The following is a 20,911-nucleotide window of genomic DNA, read 5'->3' on the forward strand; positions in this document are numbered from 1 at the left end:
GAAAGTATTTGTATGGAGTGTAGCAATGTATGGAAGTGAAACATGGACGATAACTAGTTTGGACAAGAAGAGAATAGAAGCTTTCGAAATGTGGTGCTACAGAAGAATGCTGAAGGTAAGGTGGGTAGATCACGTAACTAATGAGGAGGTATTGAATAGAATTGGGGAGAAGAGAAGTTTGTGGCACAACTTGACTAGAAGAAGGGATCGGTTGGTAGGACATGTTTTGAGGCATCAAGGGATCACAAATTTAGCATTGGAGGGCAGCGTGGAGGGTAAAAATCGTAGAGGGAGACCAAGAGATGAATACACTAAGCAGATTGAGAAGGATGTAGGTTGCAGTAGGTACTGGGAGATGAAGGAGCTTGCACAGGATAGAGTAGCATGGAGAGCTGCATCAAGCCAGTCTCAGGACTGAAGACCACAACAACAAAACCCATGCAATATTTAATATTCTTCTGTAGGGCGTCTGGAGACTTGCAGACATGGAGACTTGCGGCCAGCGGAGATTTATTAACGGAATCGGTAAAGGGGGGGGTGGGGATTTACCTGGTCTGAAATACTGGCTGCCCCCTCAGCAGTAATACCCATCGCAGCTGCGGAAAATTGCTTCCACTTCGCACAATACGTCGTATTAATACAATAAATAGTATTCTTTAAAATCACACGTTATTAAAAAGTCTTGACATCCAGCTGTACCGTGCTTAATTACACAATGATTCCCGCCTGGCTAGCCGCGCAGTCTCCGACGCTGCTTCCCCAGCGGGAAGGCGTGTATTCTCCGCCCTGTGAATTTTCCGTCCTGTGTAATTCCCGCCCAGTAAAGGTCGAGGAATGGTCTACTAATCCCCCGTGTGTTCTCCGCCCTGTGAATTTTCCGCCCAAAAAAGGTCGAGCAAGGGTCCACTAATCCCCTGGGGACGCCAGCTAACATGCTCAAGCCATATAAGCACAAGCCATGCTATATGTTGCATGTAATAATTCAGTGTTTTTGGTTCTGATATGTATATGTTTTTAGGTAAAGAGTTCTTACTGATTAAAAGTGAAAAAAAGATGATTCTATTAATTTATGCAGAAATTTGGTTTAGAACAAATACGCAGCGACGTTGCCCAAGTGGAGCACAAAATAAGTAAATAAATAAATAAACGAGTAAATTACGGTCAGGTTTTTGAAGGGTCATTTGTTGGCTGGTTCAATGCTGAAATTTATTAAACTTACGTCAGACAAGCGTTCGACCCATAGGATATGAAAGAAGACGCAAAAATATTATAGTTCAAGAGTGCATTTGTAGATGATGAAAAAATTGACGAGACTAACAAAAATGAAGAACCTATTAAAGAGGTCGTTCTTGATAAAACTGAAGGACTTAAAGAAAACGTAGAAAATCTTGCACATAACTATCATGCGAAAGGCAGTGTATTAGCTGAAGAAAGAGCAATTGAAGAAGAATCCAATGAAAGTAGTAGTAATATTTTCTTTACTGACATCTGTCAGTGACCTTTGGCTGTCTTGGAAGTCTAACGGTTGAATCATCAAAATACTAAGCGACAAAAAATTTAAAAACAAACATTACTCATTCGTTCCTGTTTAACAGACAATGAGTTAAAAAAGAGCGTTAACTAACAGTTAAGGTCCGACTGCTTCTATATCAGCCACAGCGTGCGAATGTTTTTAGAACCTGGATGGCACATTCAACTAAAAATCACAGTTTGTACTATTCTTGTTGTAGTCTCTTTACCACAGGCACGAGTTTGAGCAACGCATATAAATTTATTAAAAGTTTTCAAGCGTGGAACAAGTCTAACTGTAAACAGAACTACCTTACCTAATCAGCACATCAAACGGAAGAATGGTCCTATCGGAATTAGTAAATAAATAAATGATTTTGTGAGGATGGTAATTGGTAAGGATGACAGAAGTCCGCGTTGGGTTCCAAAATACATAGCTAGTGATCACGGCAAATATCGACAAGTCGTTCAATAACTTTATATTTTAATACATCAGAAGTCTCATCTTTGCATCTTTAGTGCGCGTCTTTCTGAAGTGAATGGGAACTCACAAAAAGCAAGTTTACATTCCAAAGATATGCTTAATTTTATCTCAATATATGATCATTCATCATTACAACCTAGAGAAAACCAGTTTCGCGTTTGGTGTTTCATGTAACGTCCGCAGTTGTGGTCATTAGAGATTTAGATTTCGCTCGGATTGTTGGTTACGCGAGAGGTGGGGGTGGGGGGTGGGAAGTTACCATGACCTCTTTAAGGAACCTTGACAGCATTTGCTTAAACACGGAAACCAAATACAATAGACTATGGACGGCCAAATGACTGAGACTTGGTTAGCCAATGCGCTAACCCCGCTTGGCACGATAAACAACAAACAGACAGTAGATAGAACAAAATAAGACTTCACAGAGGTTTTAGAATATTTCAGTATAGAAAGAAGATTCCGTTCTTTTCCAGCACCAGACAGCAGTCATTGTCAATAGACATATTTTCATAAAAGTGCACTTATCAAATACACGGAAATATTAAGTGGCATTATTTTCACACGTGTGTAGTGTAGCTTAATTTTAACTGTTAATTTGTAAACACTACTGAGGCATGGGACTAGTGGCGCTTTGGGTTTAGATGCGTTAGAAATCACATACCTAAACTTTTAAAAATAATCTGATTCCCATCGCACTTTATCCAGGCTTTGGACTGGCTAAATGGTAAAAGTAATTTTATTGTCGTTTAGGCGTGTATAAAATCAGCTTATAAGCTTCGTCAAATTTTTTATTTTTTTGTTTTTTATATTTTTTTAAGATTGCTATTTACATGCCATATATTTTTTTATTTATATGCATATTCTGATACATTATTTAGACCAGTTTTTGAAGGTAGGGGATAGCCTTCAAGCAAGCCCTTATGTCAGCATCCTCCTCGTACTTTTTCAGTATTTTCTCCAGCCCTTCATCGCGTTTCATGTACACTGTTTTCTTCCTTTTACCTTCCATACTCAGCTCTGTTCTCATTAATGCGCACGCTGTATTTTCTGCTTCTGTTTTCATGGAAGTGATTATACAATTAATTTTAGGGTTCGGTTTGGAAAGCATATTATTAATTTTGTTATGCCAGCCCTCAACGGAGTTAGTTGTTCGATGGAGCCGTTTGTAGCAGCTCCAAAGGCTGATAGGGTTTTCTTCATTTACAACCATCTCTCTACAAAATAGTCGAAAAAGAAAGCCTTGGAACATTCGGTGTCTGTGAATGTATCTCCAGCCAGCCATCTCATACATCTTTAGGCCGTAGAAACGCCAGCGCAGCACACATGCGCATTTGTTGTCTCACTTCTTCATTTTCTTTATATTCGCGAGTGAGTCCAAGATCCTGTGCTTTCTTCCAGAGAGACTTTGTCATGTGGAAATTGCATCCATGCACTGAGGAAGTTGGTAACATATGTATAATTGCAGGACTCACTACTGACTCAAAATCTACAGTTACACTTGCAGGGTTCCATTCTGGAATTTTTTCCAGCACTTTTCTGAAAAGCCGGATGTATGTCTCTTTCCTTTTATTTGACAATAATACAAATGCAACAGGGTAGATATTAGTTTCATTTTTATTACTTCCAAACATCTGCATGAATCGTATGTATCTGTGAAAACTGTTTGCTACAGCACTTCAACATACCATCCATAAAAAGTCTCGTTTACTTCTTAGAGCCTCTCTCCCTGCTCTTCCACAGAAAACTATTATCCTGTCTCCTGATTTATCCTCACTTAACAGGAAACTGCTGCCATCATTCATAGTTAATAGCTCTGCTTTAAGTTCAGTATCTTCTCTTGTATCTGGATCCCTCTCACTTCCCTGCGACTTTGCCCTTTGCTTGTATAACGTCCTATTCGTTGTTCGCTGCTCTGGCAAGCTACCTAGCTCCTCTGAACAGATTTTGGAAATAGACGTATTTTCCTCTCGTGCTCTCTTCTTTGCCTGGTTCGGAGTCCGCTGTACTTCCAACCTTGCGTCATCCGGAGCTCCACATTGATGCTCGTGCGAAAAGAGCACTGTAGAATCCTCGGTTTTAAACTTTCCTCGGCAATGCTTCTCTTTCTGTTTTGAACACCGCCAGATCACAGTCCCATCTTCCTTCGTTTTCTTCACTGTGTAAGAATAACCTTCATAGTGGCAACTAGGCTTGCCACGAATTGTCGTCGAAAATTCCATATCATAACTACTGAGATGGTAATATCCAAGTGGCACGATGCGAAGTCTACGAAAACTAGAGCGATACTAACAGGCAGACGGGACTGTGCAGGCGGAGTACAAATCTTTCAAATGGCTCTGAGCACTATGGGACTTAACTTCTGAGGTCATCAGTCCCCTAGAACTTAGAACTACTTACACCTAACTAACCTAAGGACATCACACACAACCACGCCAGAGGCATTCGAACCTGCGACCGTAGCAGTCGCGCGGTTCCAGACTGACGCGCCTAGAACCGCTTGGTTACAACGGCCGGCGGGGCGGAGTTCGGCCGAGTCCAGGGAACAGGTAGAGCAGGTAGGACGGGACACAATGGACGCAGGTACGAGGCGGGCAGTTCGCAGATTTCTAGTGTGGCGGAGGGTTCGCAGGGCGGAGAATTCATACATTCGTGCCGGTCCCTGGTGCGAATCCGCCTGGCGGATTAGTCTCGAGGTCCGGTGTGCCGGCCAGTCGGCAGATGGTTTTCAAGGCGGTTTTCACCTGCCTCAGTGACTGCGAGCTGGTTCCCCTCAGTTACACTACGTCGGCGATTGCTGCGCAAATACTGTCTCCACGCACGCGCACACGATAATTACTCTACCACGTCAACATTTGGGGTTACACTCGTCTGGTATGAGACGTTCCCGGCAGAGTCCACTGGGGGGGCGACCCGTACAAAAACCCTGGGTTCAAAAATGGTTCAAATGGCTCTGAGCACTATGGGACTTAACATCTATGGTCATCAGTCCCCTAGAACTTAGAACTACTTAAACCTAACTAACCTAAGGACGTCACACAACACCCAGTCATCACGAGCCAGAGAAAATCCCTGACCCCACCGGGAATCGAATCCTGGGTTCGGTGTGGGGTGGCGGTGAGGTGGGTGGTGTGCTGTGGTCTGTTGTAGGCTTGTGAACCACTGAGGGCTACGGCGGGACGAAGCCTCTCCGTTGTCTCTAGGTCCCCGGTTGAATACACAATGATCAAAATCTAAATTTGTGTAAGCACTAAGAAAAAAAAGCGACACTCCACGAAGGAGTTATTAGAATAGGACGGAAATCGGTAGATGAGAAGTACATATACAGACAAACCAAAGATTACAATTTCAGAAAAAACTGTATGGTTAATTGAATAGAAACAGGTTTACAAACTGAGCAAGTCAACAATGCGTTGGTTCACCTTTGTCCCTAACACAAGCAGTTATTCGGCTTGGCATTGATTGACAGAGTTGTTGAATATCATCCTAAGAGATATCGCACAAAATTCTATCCAGTTGGCGTGTTAGTTCGTGAAAATACCGAGCTGGTTGAAGGGCCCTGCTCATAGTGCCCCAAACGTTCTGAGTTGGAGAGATCTGGCGATCTTGCTGTGTGAAGCACGAAGGCAAGCAGTAGAAACTCTCGTTCTGTGCAGGCGGGCGTTATCTTGCTGAAAAGCAACCCCAGGATGGTTTGGCATGAAGAGCAACAAAACGGGATACAGAATATCGTCGATGTACTGCTGTGCTGCAAGATTCCCCAGAATGACAACCGAAGGGGTACTGCTATGAAAAGACTATCAATCCTGGTTGTCGGGCTGTATGGCAGGCTACCATCAGGTTAGTAACCCACCACTGTCTGGGTCGTCTATAGACAGGTGTTGTGTACATACTTCCGCGTAGTCAGTGTGCACACAACTTTCCCACTAAAGCGTGGCGCGCTAAGCACAACAGCGCAGGCGCAGCACTCGTCCGTCTCCGCACTACGAGATGGCGCTGCCATAGGGACGGACCAAATTCTGCTTCCGCCGATCCGCGTGTTAATATGTAACGCAGCCAATGAGATTGCTGCTTACGTAGAACCTTTTCTCCTCACAGATCACACTCGCGCAGTGATACATGAATGCGCGAGGTATTATAAAGGGTGTACAGACCTCCGATTAGTCAGTCTGCATTTGTCTGCACCAGTCTGTACCAGTCTCCATTTGTCTGCACTAGTCTGTACCAGTCTGCATTAATCTGTACCAGTCTATAGTCAAGTTTCTGTCTGCGGCTAATAAGATTACCATATTCCTGTACATAGCCATGAAGATAAATGTATAGACACTTTTGTCAAGTATCAGAGATATATGTGAGAGTAAGATTAATGTACCAATATCCAAGGAACTTCAGATTGTCAATTGTAAATAGCTTCCAGAACCAAGTTAAGTAATTTTTATGCTTGTTATTATTTTAATAAATTTGTGTGTGAAATTAATCGAGTTCTGTTTAAAGTTGGTGACCGTCAATCTGCTACTCTAAGCGTGCAAGTGGCATTTCTATCGTCTGACCTAACGGCAGAAGATAAACACGCCACGATAAGACCTCGAGACATATTGCTGACACTCGCCTACTTCGTTAGAGCGACAAGTCCAATAACCTGATAGTGTGTGTACCGAAGGTCTTACAGTACGCACACCACAACAGGTCTTTGCTGGCCGTCAGGGATCAGTTCTAAGCAGGACTCATCACTGAAGACAATTTTACTCTAGTGAATGAGATTCCAGACTGAAGACACGTCTGGAGATGCTCCAGGCAACAGTGGGACACCAACCTGGCTGTCTCCCGCCATACGGCCCGCCACCAAGGACTGATGGTCTGGGGTCCCATTTCTTTTCATAGCAGGATCCCTTTTCTCGTCGTCGACGGCACACTTAAACAAAGCGATACGTCGACGACATTTTGTTGCCCTTCATGGCAAGCCACCTCGGGCTTACATTTCAGCAAGATAATGCCCGCACACGCACGGCGAGAGTTACTACTGCCGGTTTTTTTTTCCCAATTGAGAACGTTTGCAGCATTATGGGCAGGGCCCTCAACCTAGCTCGGGATTTTGACTATCTGAAGCGCCAGTCGGACATAATTAGTCAGGAGGACATCCAACAACTGCATCAATCAATGCCAAGCCGAATAACTGCTTGCATAAGGGCCAGAGAAGGATCAGCGAGTTGTTGACTTGCTTGGTTTGTAGAACTCTTTCTCCTGAACAAATCACCCAATTTTCTTGAAATTGTAATCATTTGTTTGTCTGCACGTGTACATCACATCTACCGAATTGCGTTACATTCGGATAATTGCTTCATGGCGCGCCTTTTTTTTGTCTTCCGGTGTGTTTTTAAGACTTTTTCTCTGTTTGTTTGTATTTGCATATTATTCGACATTGATCCTCATGCCATACGAAATTAAAATCACAAAAAGGTTGTATTTTTTACGTTTTTTTAATTAAGTAAAAACACGGATATAACTTCTTTACTGTTTTTCATGATGATTGTACTATTTGCGTTTGTTGATATTATACCACTAAACATCAATCAGATGACCATCCTGTCGCCAAAAATTTCAGTTACCGGTACCCCTAACGATTTTTCAACCGCAATTTACTGTCTCAATGTCAAAACATTATTTCTCTGTTCTCTGTTATGACATCCTTAACAGTTTTTTGGTTCAAATGGCTCTGAGCACTATGGGACTTAACATCTATAGTCATCAGTCCCCTAGAACTACATAAACCTAACTAACTTAAGGACAGCACACAACACCCAGTCATCATGAGGCAGAGAAAATCCCTGACCCCGCCGGGAATCGAACGGGGAACCCGGGCGCGGGAAGCGAGAACGCTACCGCACGACCTTAACAGTTTTTTCATGAACCCTAAGAGACAATGGATTTCAGTGAGCAAAGTAACATGGAATACGTCATTCTTCTTTCTCAGCCATTCACGTAACCATTTTTTTCTCTGGTTATTGTTATTGTTTTTTTCTTTTTTTGGCAGTCGTAGTTAATAAAATAGCGACAAACGCTTAATCATTCTTCTACATCTAGGTTTCTTGCAATCGATTCGGCAAATGAAAACACATACATAATTATTGATGGTGTGATGATGGCTTCAGTATATTCAAGGACTGACAATTATAGTACTGTTAAAAAATGTTAGACGTGTTTAAGCCCCTTATGTGCAAGCGATAACGGGAAACGTGCTAACACAACGGCTCGAAAACGAAGTCTGCGGATACGCTAGCCGGAGGAAGGGCCTTCTCTCGTCCTGAGTGATCGGTGGCAAAACTGCCTGCGACGGTGATGTCGGGAAAATCTTCGGCGAACCCTGCTGTGCGCATATCTCCGTGTCCGCTTTTCTCCGCCATTTTTCCGTAATGCCACTTTTCAAAAGCTTCTGTTCTGTTTTTGCCTGAACTGATTACTGTACACGTTTCACTTCCGAACAAGGCCACACCCCACACCTATGACTTCATAAGAGACTCTCCAATTTTCAAAGTTGTATTCAGTGTTAACAAGTTTTTTCTTTTTCAGAAATGCTTGTCTTGCCAGTCTGCATTTCATAATCTCTCTTCTTCAGCTATCATCAGTTATTTCACTGTTCATATAGCAAAACTCAACTATAGTATTGCGTTTAGTGTCTCATTTCCTAAACTAATATTTTTAGCATCATCTATTTAATTCCACTACGTTCTACTACCCTTTCGTTAATATTCACCTTCTAACTTCTTTTCAGTAACTGTCCATTCCTTTCAATTGCTCTTCGAACTACTTTGTCATATCTGAAACAATTACAATATCATTGGCAAATCTCAAACTTTTTATTTCTTTTTCGCCTTTCCAGATTTCTTCCTGGTTTCCTTTACTGCCTGCTCAGTATTCAAAATGAATAACAATGGGGATAAAGAATCTTCCTGGCCGATTAAAACTGTGTACCCGACCGAGACTCGAACTCGGGACCTTTGCCTTTCGTGGGCAAGTGCTCTACCAACAGAGCTACCGAAGCACGACTCACGCACGCTACTTACAGCTTTACTTCTGCCAGTAATTCGTCTCCTACCTTCCAAACTTTACAGAAGCACACTCCGCTGCAGAGTGAAAATCTCATTGTGGAAACATCCCCCAGGCTGTGGCTAAGCCATGTCTCCGCAATATCCTTTCTTTCAGGAGTGCTACTTCTGCTAGGTTCGCAGGAGAGCTTCTGTAAAGTTTGGAAAGTAGGACACGAGGTACTGGCAGAAGTAAAGCTGTGAGTAGCGGGCGTGAGCCGTGCTTCGGTAGCTCAGTTGGTAGAGCACTTGCCCGCGAAAGGCAAAGGTCCCGAGTTCGAGTCTCGGTCGGGCACACAGTTTTAATCTGCCAGGAAGTTTCATATCAGCGCACTCTCCGCTGCAGAGTGAAAATCTCATTCTGGAAACAATGGGGATAGGCTACACACATGTATCACTCCCTTGCCAACTACTACTTCCCTTTCATGTCCCTTAACTGTTGTAATTGCAGTGTGTTTTCTATACAAGTTGCGCTTAACTTTACGCTCTCTGTATTTTATCCTAGCTACCTACAAAATTTCCACTGTACATTGTCTAAAGCAATTTATTTCCTAATCCTACCTGTCTAGCCTTCAGATGGTAGACAGGTAGCATTACGAAATAAATTTTGTCGCACGAATCACTTTTTACTAACACTTACTTGCCTTAGACACCGCCATTACACTCTACAGTTCGGAGCCCGCTACCAGCAGAAGGTTGTAACCTGCCTAAGCAAAAGGGGAAAGTCCACCGATTAATGTGCACAACATATAATGCCTCATCCGCTATTGAGAACAGAATACACTGAGCTGACAAAAGTCATGGGACGCCTGCTAATATCGTGTCGGATCTTCTTTTGGCTGGCGCACTGCAACAACTCGACGTGTCATGAACTCAGCAGGTCGTTGGAAGTCACCCTGCAGACATATTGAGCCATGCTGCCCCTTTAGCCGCTCATAAGTGTTGCCGGTGCACAAACTGATTTTTCGATTATGTCCCACAAATGTTCGATGGCATTCATGGCGGCGACCTGGGTGGCCGAATCATTCTCTCGAATTCTGCAGAATGTTCAAAACAATCCCAAATAGTAGTGGTCCGGTGCGTATGGTCGTCTATAAAAAATCCGCCATTGTTTGGGAACATGCAGTATATGAATGGCTGCAAGTGGACTCCATGTAGCCCAACATAACCATTTCCAGTCAATGACGGTTCAGTTGGACCAGAGGACCGAATCCATTCCATGTAAACACAGCCCTTTATAGAGCCACCACCAGCTCGCACAGTGCCTTGTTGACAACTTCGATTCATGGCTTCTAGGGGTCTGCGCCATACTCGAACCCTGCCTTCAGCTCTTACCAACAAAAACTTGGAGTCATCTGACCGGACCACGGCTTTCCTGTCGTCTATGGTCGAATCGATATGGTCACACGCGCAGGAGAAGTGCCGCAAGCGATGCCCTGCTGTTAGCAAACACACTCATTGGTCGTCTGCTGCCACAGCCCATTAACGCCAAACTTCGCCGCGCTGTCCTAACGCATTCGTTCGTCGTACGTCCCACACTGATTTCTACGGCTATTCCAAGCAGTGTTGCTTATCTCCTAGCACTGACAACTCCACACAAACGCCGCTGCCCTCGGTTAACTGAACGCCGTCGGCCACTACGTAATCCGTGGTAAGAGGTAATGCCTCAACTTTCCCGGCGCACGTTTGACACTGTGGATCTCTCAATGCTGAATACCCTAACAATTTCCGAAATGCAATGTCCCATGCGTTCAAAATCTGTTAATTTCCGTCTTGTGGCCATAATAACGCCGGAATCCTTTTGACGTGAATTACCTGAGTACAAATAAGAGCTCCGCCGATGCACTGCCGTTCTACACCTTGTTTGTGTAAGCGATACTACCGCCATCTGTTTGTGTGCGTATTATTATCCCATGACTTGTCACCTCAGTGTGTATTTTGTGTGACTTAGTTATTAAGGAAATATATTGCGACTAGTTTGTCTGTTGTGGTCTTTAAGCTATGAGAGCCATCCAGTCTCAATCTGTCTCAAGTATTCGTATTTATAAACCTATGTGGGCAGGCCGCCACGAGCGCTCACTACTGCCAACACGTGGCTTTATGAGCAGCTGATTGCGTCACTTGTCCAAGGCGTCTCTGTCATTGTGATAGACTGCGGTGGTGGATGTCAAGAGAGGCGCCAGAGTCAGACTCCCACCTGTAGCTCAGTTTATCGCTTTTCTTTCTCGTAGTTTCCTGTGACACTTGTGCCAAACATATGAAATCACTCATCTAATATTTCGCAAGAAACATTTCAAGAAAGGAGCAGCACTTGTATGAATATCAAGAGTTGAAACGGCAAGCCAGTAATAAACAAAGAAGGTCAGTTTGAAAGATAAAAGAAATATGGAGAAACGCTCTGCGAAAGAAGGAAACCAGAAGACAACGTTACGAAAAGGGCTGAGGAGATGGATAAACATGAGGTGGTAGAAACGACAATGCGAGAAGAATTTTACAAAGAACTGAAAGAGCAACGTCAATCCCTCAAAATTATTTAGATCCTCGTGAAGAACACCATGACAAAGCTGTTCTATCTAGTATAGAAGCTATATGAAACAGGCGAAATACCTTCAATGTTAGAGAAGAATGTAATGAGGCCAATTCCAATTGAGGCAGGTCTGTAGGTTATCAGTCTCACCTGCATATCAATTTCATGAGTTGTGCTTGCAGAATAAGGACGCGAATTACTTGCAGAAGAGTGGAAAGACAAGTACAAGCTGAACTCGAGGAAAATTGACATGCGTTCCGGAGAAATGTAGAAGCACAGGAGGAAATAGTTAAACCACGATTCGTCTTAGAGGATGAGTTGAAAAAGGCAGTGCACAGCATTCGCAGATTTAGGAAGCTGTTGATCTATATCTACATCTACATTTCGCAAGCCACCCAACGGTGCGTGGCGGAGGGCACTTTACGTGCCACTGTCATTACTTCCCTTTCCTGTTCCAGTCGCGTATAGTTCGAGGGAAGAACGACTGTCTGAAAGCCTCCGTGCGCGCTCGAATCTCTCTAATTTTACATTCGTAACCTCCTCGGGAGGTATAAGTAGGGGGAAGCAATATGTTCGATATCTCATCCAGAAACGCAACCTCTCGAAACCTGGCGAGCAAGCTACACCGCGATGCAGAGCGCCTCTCTTGCAGAGTCTGCCACTTGAGTTTGCTAAACATCTCCGCAACGCTATCACGGTTACTAAATAACCCTGTGACGAAACGCGCCGCTCTTCTTTGGATCTTCTCTATCTCCTCCGTCAACCCGATCTGGTACGGATCCCACACTGATGAGCAATACTCAAGTATAGGTCGAACGAGTGTTTTGTAAGCCATCTCCTTTGTTGATGGACTACATTTTCTAAGGACTCTCCCAATGAATCTCAACCTGGTACCCGCCTTACCAACAATTAATTTTATATGATCATTCCACTTCAAATCGTTCCACACGCATACTCCCAGATATTTTACAGAAGTGTTTGTTCCGCTATCATATAATCATACAATAAAGGATCCTTCTTTCTGTGTATTCGCAATACTTTACATTTGTCTATGTTAAGGGTCAGTTGCCACTCCCTGCACCAAGAGCCTATCCTCTGCAGATCTTCCTGCATTTCGCTACAATTTTCTAATGCTGCAACTTCTCTGTATACTACAGCATCATCCGCGAAAAGCCGCATGGAACTTCCGACACTATCTACTAGGTCCTTTATATATATTGTGAAAAGCAATGGTCCCATAACACTCCCCTGTGGCACGCCAGAGATTACTTTAACGTCTGGAGACGTCTCTCCATTGATAACAACATGCTGTGTTCTATTTGCTAAAAACTATTCAATCCAGCCACACAGCTGGTATGATATTCCGTAGGCTCTTACTTTGTTTATCAGGCGACAGTGCGGAACTGTATCAAACGCCTTCCGGAAGTCAAGGAAAATAGCTCTATCTGGGAGCCTGTATCTAATATTTTCTGGGTCTCATGAACAAATAAAGCGAGTTGGGTCTCACACGATCGCTGTTTCTGGAATCCATGTTGATTCCTACAGAGTAGATTCTGGTTTTCCAAAAACGACATGATACGCGAGCAAAAAACATGTTCTAAAATTCTACAACAGATCGACGTCAAAGATATAGGTCTATAGTTTTGCGCATCTGCTCGACGCCCCTTCTTGAAGACTGGGACTACCTGTGCTCTTTTCCAATCATTTGGAACCTTCCGTTCCTTTAGAGACTTGCGGTACACGGCTGTTAGAAGGGGGGCAAGTTCTTTCGCATACTCTGTGTAGAATCGAATTGGTATCCCGTCAGGTCCAGTGGACTTTCCTCTATTGAGTGAGTCCAGTTGCTTTTCTATTCCTTGGACACTTATTTCGATGTCAGCCATTTTTTCGTTTGTGCGAGGATTTAGAGAAGGAACTGCAGTGCGGTCTTCCTCTGTGAAACAGCTTTCGAAAAAGGTGTTTCGTATTTTAGCTTTACGCGTGTCATCCTCTGTTTAAATGCCATCATCATCCCGGAGTGTCTGGATATGCTGTTTCGAGCCACTTACTGATTTAACGTAGGAACAGAACTTCCTAGGAATTTCTGTCAAGTCGGTACATAGAATTTTACTTTCGAATTCACTGAACGCTTCACGCATAGCCCTCCTTACACTAACTTTGACATCGTTTAGCTTCTGTTTGTCTGAGAGGTTTTGGCTGGGTTTACACTTGGAGTGAAGCTCTCTTTGCTTTCGCAGTAGTTTCCTAACTTTGTTGTTGAACCACGGTGGGTTTTTCCCGTCCCTCACAGTTTTACTCGGCACGTACCTGTCTAAAACGCATTTTACGATTGCCATGAACTTTTTCCATAAACACTCAACATTGTCAGTGTCGGAACAGAAATTTTCGTTTTGATCTGTTAGGTAGTCTGAAATCTGCCTTCTATTACTCTTGCTAAACAGATAAACCTTCCTCCCTTTTTTAATACTCCTATTAACTTCCATATTCAGGGATGCTGCAACGGCCTTATGATCACTGATTCCCTGATCTGCACTTACAGAGTCGAAAAGTTCGGGTCTGTTTGTTATCAGTACGTCCAAGATGTTATCTCCACGAGTCGGTTCTCTCTTTAATTGCTCGAGGTAATTTTCGGATAGTGCACTCAGTATAATGTCACTCGATGCTCTGTCCCTACTAGCCGTCCTAAACATCTGGGAGTGTCCCAGTCTATATATGGTAAATTGAAATCTCCACCTAAGACCATAACATGCTGAGAAAATTTATGTGAAATGTATTCCAGATTTTCTCTCAGTTGTTCTGCCACTAATGCTGCTGAGTCGGGAGGTCGGTAAAAGGAGCCAATTATTAACCTAGTTCGGTTGTTTAGTGTAACCTCCACCCATAATAATTCACAGGAACTATCCACTTCTACTTCACTACAGGATAAACTACTACTAACAGCGATAAACACTCCACCACCGGTTGCATGCAATCTATCCTTTCTAAACACCGTCTGTACCTTTGTAAAAATTTCGGCAGAATTTATCTCTGGCTTAAGCCAGCTTTCTGTACCTATATTGATTTCAGCTTCGGTGCTTTCTATCAGCGCTTGAAGTTCCGGTACTTTACCAATGCAGCTTCGACAGTTTACAATTACAATACCGATTGCTGCTTGGTCCCCGCATGTCCTGACTTTGCCGCGCACCCTTTGAGGCTTCTGCCCTTTCTGTACTTGCCCGAGGCCATCTAACCTAAAAAACCGCCCAGTCCACGCCACACAACCCCTGCTACCCGTGTAGCCGCTTGCTGCGTGTAGTGGACTCCTGACCTATCCAGCGGAACCCGAAACCCCAACACCCTATGGCGCAAGTCGATATTGTTGACTGGAATACGCAGATATTTTGGAGGCAATATGGATAAAGCAGAGGGACCAAAAATTATTTGCAACTTGTACACAAACCAGAGTACGGTCGCCGGCCGCGGTGGCCGAGCGGTTCTAGGAGCTTCAGTCCGGAACCGCGTGACTGCTACGGCCGCAGGTTCGAATCCTGTCTCGGGCATGGACGTGCGTGATGTCCTTAGGTTAGTTAGGTTTAAGTATTTCTAAGTTCTAGGGGACTGATGACCTCAGATGTTAAGTCCCATAGTGCTCAGAGCCATTTTTTAGAGTACTGTCATAAGAGTTGAGGGACAGGAAAGGGAAGCAATAATCGAGAACAGAGTGAGACGAGGTTGCAGCCTATCAACTACCTTATTCCATATGCACAATGCACAGCTAATAAAGGGAACTAAAGTACAATTTAGAAAGAGAACAAAAGTTCAGGGGGAGAAATATAAACTTTATTATTTGAAGATAACGTAGTCCTGTCAGAGACGGCAATGGACTTTGAAGATCAGTTCAACGGAATGGACAGTCAGAATAAAAGTTTTCTGGATATGGTATTGCGTCATGCTGTAAAGTAACACTCAGTGAATAAAAGTGAAGTTTCGGTCACAGTTGTAGTAGACCTACAGAAAACCCACAGCAGCTGTTGCTCAAATTTCATATTTGTTCACTAGCTGTTAAAAGACTTGTTCAAAAAGAAATGAAGTACTTTTTTTTCTCGGCCTATTTCGGATGGAAAAATGCGGAATCTGTTGTGAGACACGAGAGATACTGGCAGCGTACCAGGCGCCCGTTCTATATACTGCACGTCAACAGACTCCAGGGTATAACACGGGATAAAATACAAACATTCAAAAACGAGCAATGGGGACAGAAACTCGATGGGCTAGATACCACACGTCCTGGCGTGTGGCAGCTGGCCAGACACTTCACCAGGGATAAACATTACATTCCCACGTTACGAGGACCAGACGGCCCAGCCTACTCCGCGACGGAGAAGACAGAGCTTATGGCCACAACACTTGCAGCGTCTTTCATGCCGGATCTGGTTCCCTCAGAGCCAGTATTCACACTTGAAACGGGCCAGGAGGTTACACGACTTGTAGCCCAGCCCTCACGCAACGAAATGAGACGCACTAGCACTAATGAAATCACATGGGCTATCAAGCACACTAACGCTAGGAAAGCCCCTGGGCCTGATGACATTCAAAACCGTGTCCTCCAGGAGTTCACGGATAAAGCCGTAGAATACCCTACACACTTAACGAATGCCATCCTGAAACACCAACACTTCCCTGACTTTTGGAACGCGGCCAAGGTCCTGATGTTCAGGAAGCCAGGGAAAGACCACTCCCTGTCACAAAATTACCGACCCATCAGTCTGCTGTGTTCGCTCAGCAAGATTGTTCAGAAGGTAATATTAAAACGTATCACTAGGCATTGCATCGCCAATGACACCCTAAGACCGGAGCAATTCGGCTTTAGGAATCACCACTCAACAACACAACAACTCGTCATCGTAGTCGAACATATAACACACGGCTACAACAAGAACAAAGCCACAGGGGCGGTGTTCCTGGACATCGAAAAGGCTTTCGACCGTCTCTGGCACAACAAGCGAAGCTGATTTCCCGGACAGATTCGTACGTCTCATACACTCATATCTCACGATCTCACGAACAGGTGTTTCAGCACTAACGTGCAGGATAAACAATGAACACAACATGGTATTCAAGCTGGAGTACCCCAAGGAAGCATCCTGGGGCCCATCTTGTTCAATCTGTACATTAACGACTTCCCAGCAACACAAAACAAGACGTTAGCCATCTACGCGGATGACACCGCCATCCTTGCGCAAGATTGGAAACCGTCGAACATCAATTCACGAATACCGAAAGCACTCAGAACAGCTGAGCCTTGGTTGGAGCGATGGCGTATTAAAGGTCGACAAGTGCGAAGCAATTCTGTTCATACGTAGACCGAAATTACTGCGCAAACACCAACACAGTAGACCGATAACACTACATACACGCCCAATATGTTTCCGAGAGAAAGTCAGATACCTAGGTGTCTGGATGGACCAGAAACTTACATGGGGGGACCACATCGAGTACGTTGCCAACAGAGCGCACGCGAGGCTCAAACAGTTCTAACCAATGCTCAACAAGGAAAGAACACTGAATAGGAGGGTGTCGAGGTCCATATACATGACACTGATTAGACCTGTGATGACGTACGCAGCTCCCGTCTGGGGATATGCAGCTCCTACACGACTGCGCCGCCTGCAGATCATACAGAAAAAAGTGCAACGAATCATTAGCAACGCTCCACGCTACACACGCACTGTGGATCTTCACCATGAATACCGCCTTGATACCATCAAGTAAGTATTCAAAAAACGCGCCACACGACTATACAGGAACTCGAGACACTCGAACAATCCTTTCATCTTCACTCTGGGAAACTACGATCACAACCACAGGTGGAAGCACAAGCGGCCAAAGACACTGCTAGCTAGGGCATAGCCACCTATGGTAAACTAATACACACAAACAAGCGACAAACGTCGGCAAGCACCTGCATATCAGCAACACTGACTAGTAATTACCAGCTGTTATTAGGGCCGACCAACAGGCCACAGCAGGGACACTGACGAACTCGCCCACTGACGCACAAACAAACCGCCAACACTACCGTACACTGTGCATCCGATATATGACCTATCGGACACAAAAACGATAATAAACCTAACTGTTGCTCAACGAGAGCTCCACACCAGCACCCAGCGCCAGCCTCCGAGCAACACCACCGCACAACGTCAAAGGTATCGCCATGCATGATACCCGCTACTAACAAAGCCTACCCTTGCACGACCTATCACAGGCAGCAAGACATCCGCTACTGCTCTTACCACCAGACCTAACTATCGCAGAGGTTTTTTTCCCTTGGCTCTTGCCTTGGCACTTTTTTTCCTCTAACCTTCAAACCGCTACCCTTCGTTCGATTTCGACCCAATCTATCTCCAGATGAGCGCGTATTAATGGTTAACCTTAACCAGACGTACGCAAACATCGCAGCACCCACATCCTGCGACACCTCACTTTTTAGTGAACACTAACCCTTATGCAGAGATGGCAGTAGACCTATTGAGTTGGCCATCATGCCGGTGTGGGCGTGGAGGGGCTCCACCTCTTTAAAAAAAAAAAAATCACGGAAAGTCCCTGCTCCATCTTGCGAGGAGCCGGGGCTAGCAGTGTATTTAACACTAAATTCTTCTAGAATCTACATATGTAAATGATGCTCTAAGCCCCCCCTATTCTAACTCCGACTTTTGCTGTTGCACAAGGATTAAAAAAAAATACGCGAACTGACTCTAATCAACCCTGCCAGTGGAGTAGAAGAGAGTTTGGCACCTGCAATAATTTAATTTGATAAATAAGTTAAATAAACGAAGGTTTCATTAACATAGTGAGGAATGATAGGGTTGCTCTACCGATTAACAGAATGAAAGTTCTGTTCAAAATAACAATATGATTTATTAAGACTAAACACAAAATAATAAACAAAAACACATGAAACATTTACAATACATCAAATTGGCTCAAATTGGATACTCAAACAAACGCTGTGAATGTGATGCTGTCCCTAAACTAGATTGTGAGGATTATGACGAAGTGGTATGTGGAGCCAATTCCTTGCAACTCAAATCTTAAGAGAAAACACATAGCCAACCCAACATTAATTGCTGCTACCCAAGAGAGAACAAAGTTAGAAAAAGACGAACAGGCGCGCTCTGCTTAGCTCTGATTATCACCTAGGAAAATCCCTGTCTGCCGGCGCTGTGGACATACATTACCAATCTGTCTTCTTAACTGCAAGAACACGATCTGGCGTACCGGAGGCGATGGTTGGTTGCTTCGACGTCCTTGACTGAAAGGCGAGAGCCGACTACCTAGAGCACCCGTACAGGCCGAACACACAACATTCCCGCCCCCACGACAGTGGCCGTGGTTAAACGTTCCAATCAGCAACTCGAAAACCGGCGGAAAATTCCACTCCATTGCCGGAGCACTACCATTCCACCAATGGAGATTCTTGGCGCCAATTTCTGCACTGATTTTGCTACGTCACGGAGCTATGCCCTGAGCAAGCCAATCACAGTTACTATTTTGCAGAAAGCGCGGGAATTTTCCCGCCACAACTGCCTGGGTACACAAGTCATTCCCACGCCTCGCTGGTAGCCCGCCAGAAAGTGTTTTCGCTTCTGCGAAGTAACGGAACCTCTAGCCCAGCCGCTACTTCAGACCCCTCCGGGCGTGTCTTTTGACAATGTCGGCGTCTGCAAAGCATTCACTCGACTTCCTCACACTCGTCGGCTTAACCCTTTCCAGATCAGCAGAGCCTGCCTGTCACTGGACCACCCGGGTGACGAGAGACACTGCGTGGGAAGTCCGCGTGTGAAGGAATAGCGACTTTTCACTGCATGCAATTAGAGAGGAAAATCGTAAGATAGAAATATGAGAGGGGGCTCATGCCATCTCTCAATCTCTATAGATTCACAAAGTTCCGAAAGGTGGCGGCGGTATGCGAAGCGTCCATCATCATCGCAAGAAGGTAACACAGACCTATCTGATCTCCCGCCGGCTGGCCGGCGCACATAGCTGTGACTCCTACAATGCTGGAACGTGCGGACACTCTCATTCGAGGTGATCGACGGATCACAATCACCTCGCTGCGCAACTGGACGTCACTCTCGGTAGTGCTGACACACCCATCCACCAATCCAAAGTTCAACGCTGCATCCTCAGCAGGTAAAGTCGTGGCGAAGGTCTTCTGGGAGTCTGAAGGGGCTATTCTGTTTGATGTCCTCACTCATCGTGCAACAATCAACTTTAAATAAAAATATGGCATTTCAGTCTTTGATCGCTATTTTTTATTTTCAATTACCGGTTTCAGGCTAGCTGCCCATCTTCAGATCATATATTGCAGTTACAGAGTAACTTGTCAGTACAGAACTAACGGTTCACTGTCATAATCGATAGTTCTGTACTGGCAAGTTACTCTGTAACTGCAATACATGATCTGAAGATGGGCAGCTAACCTGAAACCGGTAACTGAAAATAAAAAAATATCGATCAAAGACTGAAATGCCATATTTTTATTTAAAGAAAGATCGCGGAAATCCCATTAAGACAATCATGTCTAGTTTTGATACAATCAACTTTGAAGTGTACTGTGCCACCCTCAAGAAACTACAGAAACGACTTGGACAAAAATGTAAACCAACTTCTGCCTCTCCATGACAACGCAAGGCCACATACTAGACTGTGCACCTGAGAGGAGACCACAAAACTTCATTGGATTCATCCGACTTGCAGCCCGGATCTCGCTCCTACCGACTACCATCTGTTTGGCCTCATGAAGGATGCACTCTGTGGGGAGCAGTACGTGGATGATGGGGGGGGGGGGTTACTGATGCAGCCAGAGGTTTGGCTCCAACGTCGACCAGTAGGGTGGTACCATGCGGCCATAAGGCCCTCCTAATACGAGGGTCACTCCAAAAGAAATGCACACATGTTTGAAAGTTTTACAGTGTGTAGATACATAATTTAGGAACAATATTTTCATTTCTCCATATAATTACCGTCCCTCTCAACTGCCTTACGCCATCTTGGAACCAGCGCCTGTATACCCGCACAGTAAAATTCTGGACCAACCTGTTGGAGCCACTGTTTGGCAGCGTGCACAAGGGAGTCATCATCTTCAAACCTTGTTCCACGAAGAGAGTCTTTCAGTTTCCCAAAGAGCTGAAAGTCATATGGAGCCAGATCAGGACTGTAAGGCGGGTGTTTCACTGTTGTCCATCCGAGTTTTGTGATCGCTTCCATGGTTTTTTGACTGGCATGTGGCCGTGCATTGTCGTGCAACATCCTGCTTTTGCCGATGTG

Source organism: Schistocerca americana, chromosome 4, assembly GCF_021461395.2.
Source record: "Schistocerca americana isolate TAMUIC-IGC-003095 chromosome 4, iqSchAmer2.1, whole genome shotgun sequence".
Taxonomy (NCBI): Eukaryota; Metazoa; Arthropoda; class Insecta; order Orthoptera; family Acrididae; genus Schistocerca; species Schistocerca americana.